The 12,425-nt window shown below is 30.8% G+C and overlaps 1 protein-coding gene across 1 annotated transcript in view; it reads left to right on the forward strand.

The window, feature by feature from the left end:
* Positions 1-440: 440 nt before the first annotated feature.
* Positions 441-12,425, forward strand: part of dpy (fibrillin-like protein dumpy) — a 231,098-nt gene continuing 219,113 nt past the window's right edge. The window contains exon 1 of the mRNA XM_017630594.1: positions 441-1,243. The gene's annotated coding sequence lies outside the window, so the exon portion shown is untranslated. The remainder of the gene's footprint in view (positions 1,244-12,425) is intronic.

A 12,425-nucleotide genomic window follows, 5' to 3' on the forward strand; every position in this document is an offset into this window, starting at 1 on the left:
AACACACACATACAAGCATACTTCTTTCTACTTGGCTATGCATGTGTGTATGTTTGTTGGTTTGGCTGTGTGTGTGTGTGTGTACGTTTAGCAAAAGCAAAAAAGCAAAAAAATTAAGGTGCGCTCAAGTGCAGAAATACACACCGTTAAACCCACACACACACACACACCAAGCCACACAAACATACATATCTACAAATGCGCATACTCGCCTTTGTATCCATAGCACTGTGATGCCAAGTGGCTAAGTCGCGCTCGCCACTCTCGCCGCGCTCTTTTTAACCGCTGCGGCCTAAGCGAACTTGCGCGCAGCGCTGACTAACTTGAGACTAAGTTGGCCAAGTTGGCTGCTCGCTTGGCTGATTTTGCTGTGCGCTTAGCTTTCGATGCGTCGAGGTGCCAACTTGGAGCTTTGTAAATTCAGTTCGCCAACAGCGCGCGTACGGTGCGGATCTCTCTCTTTGCTTTGAACGGACGTTTGCGTTTGCGTGTCATATACACTTCACTACAGTGCATATATACATACTCAACTGCCAATTCACTTAAGTGCATATATACATACATACATACATCTAATACATATATATATGTAAAAGTGTAGTAGCTCAAGCAAGCCTTTGAGCTGTGGTGTTAGAAAATTAAATATATATTTTTGTAAAGTGAAAATATAGCAAATAAATTCTTAAATAACTCAGCGTAGTTGACCGTAAAATCGCGCAATTTCAAAGCAAAGCTAAAGTAAATTGTGTTCATAGAAAAATTTGCAATCGCAAGTCGGAGGATTTGTCTGCCCTCCGAACTCCGTGCATAGCAAATTTCTAAATTGCAAGCAAAAATTTCTTGTGTTCAATCAAGCGTTTTGTGTTCAAAAAATTTTAATCCTCACTTTTCTGTTCAATCTTGATATATTATTGCAGTGAAAGTTTCTATTTGCGCATGCGCAAACTCGAATCAATTCTTCGGCGTTAGAAAATAATACAATTGGAGAAGAAAAAGAATTACTTCATTTTCATAAGAGCAAAGTGCAAACAAGTCTGAAACAGCGTTTGTTCGCTTAAGAAAATTTGTGCAAAGCGCATTAGCGCTGTCCCCCAAGCAAAGTGAACTTTTCAATTTGGAAATCAAATTGCGATTTGGAATTTAACTGTGTCTCGTCAAAGCGTGTGTCTCGCTGTGTGTGTGGAGTAGCGCGCAGCTGGTGACAGAATGTATTAAATTCGGAATCGATTGCAAGATAGAAATGGTGAGCAAAAATTATTTGTTTAATTTTAGTCGAAAAAATTAATTTTTGTAAAAAAAAAATTATATAAAACACTACGCAAAATGGGCGTTAAAAGTTGTTGTGAAAATTGTACTTAGCTATTTTTTTATGAAAGGAGCTGCAGGATAAACGAACTACCCTGAAAGTAGATTTTTAACTCAGACCTTTTTTACTTCTTTCTGCATCGAATTTGCTGAGTGAAAAAGCGCTAGATAGCCTCACGTTAAAGTTTAGCATTTTTACAAATTTAATGGTGAAAATAAATTTTTGTAATTAAATTAGCTGCAGTTAAATTAAAAATACAGAATACAATTTTAAAACCAAAGCTTTTCACAAATATCCTTGTCAGCGGCTAACTTTTTTTAGATTATTAGCAAGCTTTGGTGCAAATATAGTTTATTTTTTTTTGTCGATTTATTTTTCAAATCGACATTTTACGTGCTACTTAAGTGGAAAAATTGAATACAATTTTTTTAACCGTAAAACTCAAAAATATTTTGCTCGAGTTTTACTATGGAAAAAAATAATAAAAGTAATATTTAGCTGAAAATTTTTTAAATTTAAATTTTAAATTTAATCAAGTTTAAACGAAAGCCAGATCAGCCAAAAACTACAGAAATATTTTAAAGTGAAATAAGTTTCGAATTTTATTAAAATGAAAATTAAAGATTTCAAAAATATTTAATAATAAAAAATCAATGAGCTTAAAAATTGAAGAAATGCAGATACGTTTATTTAATTAAAACTCTTAAAACTACAGTTTTTATTTTGAATAAAAGCAAAACTTTTTGAACTCGAACTGAATCTAAAAATTTTAAACTAAATTTCGTAACAAGAAATTGTATAATTCAAAAAGACTGTTTGTGTAAAAAATTTTAATAAAAATTTAAAATTTTTTGAAATCTCGGAAATTTAATTACTTAGCCTTAAATTATCACTATTCAAAAGGAATAAAAACATATACAAAATATTTAAAACTCAAATAATCACAAAGTTAATCGACTGAAATACCTAAGCGGCTAAAATAACAGTAATTTTCTAAAAATGTTTTTAATTGGAAAATCATACATATTACGTCGAATTCAAATTCAAAATAAATGTAAAATAAAAATTAAATATTAGCTGAAAATCAGAATTAAAATAGAATTTGATTATTTAAATTTTACAGATAAATTTATTAATTTTATTACTAATGATTTTTAATGACTTTATAAATCCCTTTATAGCGATTCAAAAATTGATTTTTTTTCGAGAAAAAAAGAAAAATATATATTTCAAAAAGTTTATTAAAAATTTGAATGTGGCTGAAATTTTAAATTATAAAGCATACATTTCTGAAAAAGATTAATAAAAAAAATAAAACTGTGAATTTAATTTATAAATAAATGAAAACTAAAGGTACGTTAAGTCCTGTTCTAATTAAACTGTTGATGAAAAAATAATTTATAAAATAAAGTGGATAAAATATTTAAAATTTTTTATGTTGAACTTGTTTAAATATAGAAAACTTAAAATTTCTTACAGATTACAAAGAAACAAAATTAGGGACCACTTAAAAACTAATTAAATAATTCATTTAATAACATTTAGAAATTGTATTTTGTAGAAGAAACGTGAAGACCTTTAAGTGTAGAAAGCGCATTAAATTATCTCAAAATTATAATAATCGGAGCATTAAGAAAATAATTAGTTTTAAAACATTCATTCAACTCAATAAAATAACAAATGGATCACGTTTAATGCTAAAATTATAAGAGATTTTTACGGCCTTCAATTTCCTTCAAAAATATGTATCACTCATTTCGATACGTTGTTTTTAAAAGGACTTATAAAATTTCAAAATTTAAAAAAAAAAATTGATCCTGTGTTCTATATATGGAAACAGAACAGAAATTCGCGATGAGCGTCCTCTTAGTCTCAGTACTGAAGGCTACGTTCTTGACAGGACCTTTTTTTCTGTATTAAAAATTTTGCACAAAGAATGAAAAAAAATCGATTTTCGAAACACTGATTATTTCATAAATGCCGAACAGGATATTTGAAAATATAAATACAAATGTCATTAATTTCATAGTTTTAATCTTTTATGAAACACCATTCTCTCTTTATACACTACTCGAAAATGGAAGCAAATATATTAGCAAATTCTTTTTAACTATTTATTCAACTAATTTATTCAAATAAATTATTTTCCATATGCATTATACTGCCGAACTTACTAGCTAAAAGCATATGCAGCATTTACTACTAGTGCAAGACTTTAAGGCTCAGGTCAGCTTGGATTCAAGATGTATGTTTATGAAGTTAGTTGATTTTTAATATTTTTTATGTAAATGCTGGGCATTTTCTCGTTCCAGAAAAAAATATTTAAAATATATCTTCAAAATTTTATTATTATTAAAACTTAAGGCACTGGACTACATATTTTGAACAATAAATTTAAATTTGGCACCACTGTGTGCCAAGTTAAAGGATAAACACTTATGTACATATGTTGACTAGAAAATCGTTATAAATTTTAAGTAGACAATTGGAAAATTATCCAAGCCAAAAACTATTCACCTACATATACATACTGGGTCACAGGACATAAAAGTGTGGAGCGTAATTAATCAAAATTTGTATCAGAAATAGAGGCAGTCAAAAATTAGAATGAATAAAAGGTTTGAGTTTTTCAGTCACATTTTTTTTTAATATTTTACTTCTGAAATTTTACCCTTCACTAGTCAAGCCCGCAATCCTCTTTTTAAGTCGTATATCATACCTCTTCGAATAGCTAAACATACTAATTAGTATTTAAAATAATTTGCAGAATAGCTTGAATAAAAATTTTTTTATTGCTTCGAAATGGAAAAAAAACTCAAAATTGTATCAGGCAAACATTTTTAACTGTCAGGGTTTGGTTCAAGTTTTATTGAGAGTTTTTATTAACTGGCATATTTTTTTATTGAAAACAAAAAAAATCGAGCCTTTCAACTAGCATTTAAATTAAAGTGAAAGTTAAGTTTTTGGCAGCATGTAATATATTCAAACTAATTAGAAATTATTTAAACAAAAACGTCTAGCGCGCCCATCTCGGTAGCCCTCTATAGACACAGGAAATTTTTTGTTTAATGTTAAATAATATTTTAATTATATTGTATTTAAATATATAATACTTAACCTTATAAATCCACATTTCATACTTGCTAGAAAAATACAACAAGTTTTCACAACAACAACAAACTTTTTATTCAAAATTTGAAGAAAAATTCTAAGCCTAATAAAGTGCAAACTTCAGGAGGCTAAGAATTCGCGGTGGTGAAAATGTGTGCCAGAGTCACCAAAAATAAATCTCAAAAATCAACGGTATTTTGTAGAGACTTTAAACTAGAAAATTGTGGTTATGTAATTTAGTCGATTTTTTTTTTTATTTTTTGTACAAAGTTAGTCATTTGGTTTTACGTGGCTTTTGTTAGATCATGGCGGGATGCACAACAGGTTTACCAAGTTCCTTTATTTTATTGAAAAACTGTTTCAAATAATAACTAAATAATACTCGTACTGTAAATTTTTTTTTCGAAGCAACATAAAGTTTTTTTTGTGCGAAAAAGATACGAGAACATAAAAAAAATTTCGACATTTTAGTACACAGAATGTTCTAAGGACTTATGTTTGTACTTTGAGTGTGAAAGCTAAATATTTTGCGGCTACCTGCCTTCTATGAAAATTTCATATACGATAACGTTCATCGATTTGGGATGCGAATAAAAGTTTCAAAGTACTTCTCATTTTAAAAACATTTTGTGTTTTTGTTACGAAACCTTTATAATTTAAGATCCTAACACTCAATAAAAAACTTTTGAGACTTTAGCTGTAGCTATAACTTTTTTTCAGAAATTTCCACAAGTTTTATTTTTTTTTCATTTTCTTGATTTTTCCTGAACATAAAGTTGAATTTTGTTACGTTTATCCATATAAGTATGTATAAACCTAATTTTCTCACTTTAAAACAAATATTTTTCTAACTCATAACACTCAATGGCAAAAACTCACAGCAACGTTAAATAAATATTTGTAGAAAGTTGTGAAAGGTAACAAAAAATTTTAAACCATTGGTGCTGTTTTCGTAATTTTTGTAAGCAAATAATTTTTCTTTTAGTTTCTTTCAATTTTTAACTGCACGCATCAAAAATTGTCAATAGAATTACGCAATCGCACAGATTTTAGCAAACAAACTACGAAAAATTGCTGCACCGTATAGCCTTCACACGACCCACACACGGTGAAGGGAATACTAAATATTTAACAAATATTAATATTTATTACAAATTGTTCGCCAACAATCGTTTGCAAACACATTGAAGCAGTGAATGGTTTTATGAAAGGAAGTTCAAATAATTAAAACCAAGAAAACATATTGCCAAACATTGAAAGATAACCAAAGTTCAACAGTGACAACTGAAAGTAAACGGACGGCTAACGGCGGCCGCATACAAATGCTAAGTTTCACTTTCAGCGCCAACACACTTCGCAAAAGACATTGAATGCTGTGAATGAATGCCTACATCCAATTGTTAGTGTGTGTTTGCATCTGAGCCTCTCAATGCAAAATCATTTAAGCTGCGAAGATGTTATTTTGAATCCCAAATTATGACAGCCCGTTGGCGGATAAACAAACAAAGCAACTTTTGGTTGTAGTTGAAGTGCCCACACGTTGCTTTAAACAATTTATTTTTATTTTTTCTTTTACTTATTTGTTATTTTTTATGTACGCTGAGCCGCTTTGCAGGCAGTCAGTCAGTCAGTTAGCGAGCGTCGTTTCTCATTTGCGTTGACAAAGTGGCGTCGTGACACACTTTACATTAAAATTGCTATTTTTGCGGCATGAAAATATATGTAAATAAAACCAAAAAAATATAAGAAAGAGTGTTGAATTTGACACAAAAGGCAATGTTGTAAAATGGCAAAATGCAAAGTGGTTACTCGTATGTATGTATGTATATGAACGAGTGACAGCGAGATGAGCGCGTCTGCAGCAGCGTCAACGGCCACAGCAACGGCAAAGGCAGGGGCAATTGAAGAAGTTGCTGCTGCAAGGCACATACATACTCCTATGTACATACATATGTATATATGTACATATATACATACAAGTCCACGACGGATTACGATTGCCATGGCGGCTTGCAAAGTTAAGCTAAAAAGTGGAAAAAATCAACACTTTGCTCTTGTTGGTGCAAGTTGAGCTTGGCTTTGGCGCTTGGGTGGCGTACAAATTGAGCCGGTTGGAAAAATGGATATGTAAATATGTATGTATGCAGGAAAAAATCACGCCATGGCACTATTTAACACTCGAAGTAATTTATATTTTTTTTATGATTTGTGTTTTGATGCACTTATTTACGTTCGTTTTTCAAAAACTTGCTTTTCATGCCTAAATAAATGAGTTTTATTCATATTTCTTGGCGAGCTTTGCATATGCCAAGCTGGCATTTGACATTTAATTGAAAAATAGGTTCGTGTTTACTTTTGCATTTGAAAGTGTTTGAAAGAAATTAAAATTTTGAAAATCTTATTTTTTCCATTTTGTTTTATTAAATGACTTCGAATATTTTTCAATTATCTCACCATACTACAGTAAATTTTACACACAAAAAAAAATAAATACATTCGCCAAACCCTGGAATTTAAAAAAAATTATTACTTCAAAAAATTTGTTTAAAAAACAGACGCTTATTAAATCGAAGAAAAAATTATGTAGAATTAAAACCGATAAAATTTATGGGTTCGCAAGGACGACTAGTTATCGAAAATGCCCTTTTAAATTTTATCCTTGAATATGCTTGAAATTTTGCAATCATTATTTTTAAAAAAATTTTATGTTAAGGACCAAAATACACTCCACCACGTCCTCGAATCTCGTCCTTCTAAAAAAAAATTTTTTCCAAATTTTTCAAAATGCTCTTTCATCTGGTACCCATATTTCGCCAAAAAACCTGATGTCAGAGGTAAAACCTAAAAGCTCAGTTTTACTATATCTGGCCCACAGATTCATGAATATATGAACATCTTCGTGTGTTTCGAAATTCTTTTAGTTTTTTTTTTGCACGGTGGCTTCAGTAAGTACTATTTTTTTGGCTAAAATTTTTCTCTATGTATTTGTTTGTTTTCCTCTCCTTATTAGTTTTGCTACACACGGGCAGCGTTCAAAAATTTTAATTTCCTTTCAATTGCTTGCTTGTTTGTTTATTTAAGCCACAAGCTTTCAATTTCTGAAGTTTCGTTGGGAGCAAAAATCGGTAAAGCAAACAATAACCAGTTTTCTTCAGCGTTTTATTTCTAATTTTTAAAATTCACTTTCATTAAATTCTACTTCACTTGACTTTGCAATTAAATTTATACATCTTTTGACCCCAAAGTGTACTCAATAGTCATCAGTTATTAATTTACTTACAAGAAATTTTGTGAGTATCATGAAGTTACTATTTGCTTCATTTTATAGTTTAAGCCTCCTTAAGCTCGACAGCTACTCAGCAGCTACTCGGATAGTTTCACCACAAGGTCCTATTTGAAATTTTCAATTAAAGTTTAAACCACTATTAAGATATTTGCCTTATTTACTTGGGTCCCGAAAAACAGAACAATCTTGCAAAACAAGGCTTTTTCCTACTAAACAGCTGTCTGGTGCGTTTAAACCCCACGCTGATGTGTTACCCTAAGTTTGAAATTTATGGAGAGTTTATAATAATTAGATTCATAATCTCAAGAACAGAGGTGTGTGAAGTTGCTTAATACTTAGAATTTTATAATCCTTTCAAAAAGAGCGGAAATCCTTAAGCAAACAGTACTGTAATATTGTCTATCAATTCCCATGCCAATACTCTTGACTTCAGATTACTTCAAAAGTTAGAGTCTAATCTCAAGCCTCATCCTTCAATTGCCAGGTTCAAACTTACTGTATCTTTTTTGTATATATATGATGAAGTAATACTCATAGTTTGTTGCGTTAAAATATTCTCCATCTCGGTCTGGCAAAGTCCATAGAGCTGTTGAAAAACACTGCGCATTAATCTCGTCGTCTACGATATCACTACGTCTCCTTCACATAGGTTGTGTCTCTTAATCAGTTCTGTCAGCACTAGTAGGGGTCTCATTCTCCGTCTGATAATAAAAAAGGTCCTTGGTATACCTGACCGCTGACAACTCCTGCTAAGCTTTTTCCTCAGCTTCTCAGTTAAATACTCAGCTTCAAGTTAAGTACTTCTACAAGTCTTCACCAAATGTTAGCAGCTCTAAGGCATTTAGAGCCGCCCAAGGTGACCTTTATAACTAAATTTCGAGATTTTTACCTAAAATTCTTATAAAGTTTTTGGGTATGCAGTTTTAGTGAACTAAGTGGAAGTTTTGATCGGCTAAAAAATCGCCTTGATTTTTAATGACGGCTTGTGTGATTTTTTTCATATAAATAGCATAATTTAGGAAAACTGAAACGAAAAGTGCAAAACGCCGTCAACAAAAAAAAATTCAAAATTAATGCAATTTTTTAGCCGCTCAAAACTTGCACTTGTTTTACTAAACGCCACTTCTTTTATAAGCCGGTTAAGTGCATAGCCAAAAATTTTATAAACATTTTAGTTAAAATGCGCGAAATTTAGACAAAAAATTTTGTAATTTGTCTAAATTATGTATTAAGTTTGAAAGTGTGATTTACATAATTTTGTCGAAGCATGAACCATTTTTTTATAAAAAAAGCAGCAAAAAATTGTAGCTTGAAAAGCATTTCCAATATTAAAAACAAAACACCATTAATCCACTTTTGACCGCCAGTTATACCCAAAAACCACAAAAATTACCAACTTTTATTTTTCGTATGAGTACGATTTATCAAATTTTATTTTTTTTTCCTTTCTGCTTATGCCATATCTTTCACTTGTTTACATCAGCTTCATCTACAAATATGATTATTTGCGAAAAATACACCCTCAAAAGTGAACATTATGTGTGTTGTCTTTTCAGGCATAAAGCAGATGTGTATTTACGAAGTAAACAAAAAAATATTTGCTAAAAAAAAATTGCACAAATAAACATCAGCAAAAACATGAAGGTGCAAAACTTTCACTTGCCACGCTATTTGTTTTTATTTCATTTTTGTGATTTCTTATATGCCACTTTGCGAGTTGTTTTTTCCAATTTAATTTTTATTTTTTTTTTTTTTTGTACAAGCTACGTAAATATTTGTGTTGTTTGGGAATTTTTTAATTTCTCATTTCATTCGTTACGCCACTTGTTAGCGCGCTGTTGCCACAATTACTTCAATATACGGTTGCTTGTTTTTACAACCAAATGCCTTCAGCTCTTCGCACCCACGCTCTCGCTGCTTCTTTGCGCCATCGTAGCAGTTGCACGTCTGTTATAATAAGTTTTTAATCATCAACATCTGCAATTAATTATGAAAAATGTAAAAGTGTGTTTGTAGTTAATAAATGCTTTGGCAGGTGTTTACATGTGCGAGGGCTTAGGGTGAAAACTTAAGACTTAAGCAGCGAACCTGGTTGGTAATTAAGTACATATGTAGGTTGGTGGTTTATGTAGAGAAACCCTTATATGTACAGACATATGTATGTAGATAATGCACTATTATTGTGCGAATATTAAATTTTGTTATTGCATATGGTTATATTGTATATACACAATCAGGTACTACATTATTGTGGTAATTAAAAATGGGTTTTGAAGATTCGAGTTAATTGCAAAGTGTTGATTAATGATGGTCGCAAAAATTTACATATACATATATATATATGTGTGTGTTCGTTGAAGGTTTTTAAGGCATTCATTTTTTTCAAACATCTTCAAAATCTATAAACCAAAATGGCTTTTCTCCCAAAGAAATGCATCATTCAAAATTACAAAGGTAAAAATTTTTTTTTTTTTTTTTTTTTTTTTTTTTTAACCGCGTGCAATATTTTTTCTAGTTGATGTAAAATAAATGTTTTCAGCATTTTTTAATAAATTATTCTCATTTGTAATAATAATTTTATCTCTTTTTATTTCTACGAAAAAGTTTAAAATATAACTTCGTTTCCAGTTTCTTTTTTTTTAGTTTCTAATTAAGTCAATGCTTTCATAAAGTGAGCTTTTAATTTTTGCTCACCTTTTGCAATATTCGTACATTTCATAATTGAAATTTAATTTTCTTTCTCCCAAACATGTTTAGCTAGCTCATCACTTTAAAAATATTAAACAAAAAGGTGTGGCTGCAAACAAAGGCTAAGTTGCATTCAGTTAAATTGGAGTTGAAAACTTAATTGTATCTTTTTTATATTGAATGGATGCTTTAAGAAATGCTCGCTTATTGCCTTAAAGCATGGTTTTGTTATTCAATATTTTTTAATTAATTTTTATTGCAAATTACCTTTGTCCTCAGTTTTCTACCCCCTGACGTGACTTTGAAGGCAAACTTTCAATATAAAGGTAATAACTCAAATCTTTATTAAGTCATTCACAATTTTTAGCTTTTTTTTATAGGAAGTTTCACTAACCAAGACGTATTCATATAAAGCAAGTTCGTTGTTTAAATCTTTTGAAAATAAAATAAAAATTCAGGAAATAATTGGAACTTTTGCCTTTGATGTATAGTATACACTGTCCTTGGCCTAGGTGTGTGGAGGGCGACTCTCTCTAGCTATACTAATCCAACCTAGGATAGAGTTATGTAAAGAATATAACATCGGGCAAGTAAGCAAGTCTCTCAAAATCTAGGTTCGTTTCTTAAGTCCTTTAAGGAATGCAGTCATTTTGAGAAAAACAATTTAGTAGAGCTTTCTAAGGCACTATTTCTTTTCGCGTTGTGAATTATATATTTTCTTTTGTCTAGTTGGGAGCTAAGCATGATTTATATTATATATTCATAAAAACACGCTATAACAAGGGGACATTCGTTGTTTTTCATGCAAAAATTAAAAATCTGCCTGAAGAAACAACATTTCACATTAAATTAAATTCACACAGAAAACCACTACGATGACGTTAGCATTGAAATGTTGTACAAACGCCCACCAGTCAGTTTCTTTAACCAACAGCGAGCAGTGACTTGCGTCAAACTATTGGCGGCTACCAAACAAGTTTCAAAAGTAAAATAGCAACAACAATGCAAAAGTTACGACAAAAGCCAACATCGAATGAGCGCAAATGACCATAACTTACGCTAATGAAATTTAATTAAAAAAAAACGTTATAAAAATTATTTGAACTCAATTTTTGATTTGCGGATGGACCTGAAAAAAAAAACAGAGAAGTAATTTGTTTATCGATGATGATGATGATGATGATGGCGAATACTGTTGGTGATGTGATGTGATGCTGATGTGGCCGCTTTTTCATGAACGTAATTGCATACACTAATACATTTGAGTTGGATTTTTTATTTTGCTGGTATTTGGTTCGCCTGTGGGCGTGCAGCAGCACCAACTAATGGCCGGTTGAGTCACCACTCATGCTCGGCAACAAAAATTTTGAAAAACCAAATGCAGCCATTTTTGCTTGAATTTCAAGTGGGCGTCAAGCTGACTATTACTTTCAATTTAATGCAAATTGTAGATGACTGAAAAAAATACTTAATAAAAAAATAAAATAAAAATTTTGCGGTCAAAGTAAAACGGCTGCAGTGCCAGAGACTGCTGGAAAACCGGAATGCGTGTGAACTGCAATGCGTGGCATTTTAACTTTCACTGCTGCTGACCTTAAAAAGCCAAATTGCCAAAAATTGTGGTCAATGCGAGGAAGATGTGAAAACAAAATAAGATGAAAACAATGAGAAAAGTACAAGTAAAAAAGCTTGTAAAAACGCGCTTGTGCAGAATACAAAATGGGATAACGGCCTAAGTAAATGTGTTTTTTTAAGGCACAAATTGTATGAATCTGTATAAATTTTGTATTTTGGCATATGTATTAGGGTGGTCCTTAAAATTTCACCGTCTAAATTATTTAAGGGTGCACCCCTTTATTTTATTCTTTGCACACAAATATGCTACGTAAATTTTAAAAATTTGAACTAATTTTTAGTAGTGAATTTTTTTTTTTTTATTTTGGATCGCAAAATTTTTGAAAATTCTTACGTTGATCAGCTATAACTTAACGTTTTAAAATTTATTCATACTAATTCATATACTCGCCCAGTTAT

This window comes from Rhagoletis zephyria, unplaced genomic scaffold, assembly GCF_001687245.7.
Source record: "Rhagoletis zephyria isolate East Lansing unplaced genomic scaffold, Rhagoletis_zephyria_1.1 Rzeph_scaffold_00091, whole genome shotgun sequence".
NCBI lineage: Eukaryota > Metazoa > Arthropoda > Insecta > Diptera > Tephritidae > Rhagoletis > Rhagoletis zephyria.